This window comes from Penaeus monodon, chromosome 25, assembly GCF_015228065.2.
Source record: "Penaeus monodon isolate SGIC_2016 chromosome 25, NSTDA_Pmon_1, whole genome shotgun sequence".
Lineage (NCBI taxonomy): Eukaryota > Metazoa > Arthropoda > Malacostraca > Decapoda > Penaeidae > Penaeus > Penaeus monodon.
In genome coordinates, this window is record NC_051410.1 from 17082051 (window position 1) to 17082400 (window position 350).

At 32.0% G+C, this 350-nt stretch overlaps 1 protein-coding gene across 1 annotated transcript in view; it reads right to left on the reverse strand.

The window, feature by feature from the left end:
* Positions 1–350, reverse strand: part of LOC119589087 (nuclear hormone receptor FTZ-F1 beta-like) — a gene marked incomplete in the record, with an annotated part of 70745 nt that overhangs the window by 25441 nt on the left and 44954 nt on the right.

Below are 350 nucleotides of genomic sequence, written 5' to 3' on the forward strand. Positions count from 1 at the left end.
TTGAGTGTGTGTGTGTGTAAATAAATTATGAGCGGGTCGAGTGATAAGTATGGCAAAAATGAAAATATAAAATAGAAGCATGACATTGTGAGAAAAAAATGACTATTTGAACTCGGTAACATAAAATAATTTCAATATATACGCACAGTATCTATTTTTTTCTAGAATTAGAGAAAAATGGTTACAGTATCAGTTGCAGGATAAAACTGCAAATGAAAAGCCTGCAGCTTACGGTGTTGCCAAAATGTACGAGGTTATAGGTTTGTGTTAGAATGATCTGAGTGTATTGTCCGATATCTATAGGTTTTTATCGTACAACAAATTGAATTATCATGTCAATTTTGCACATG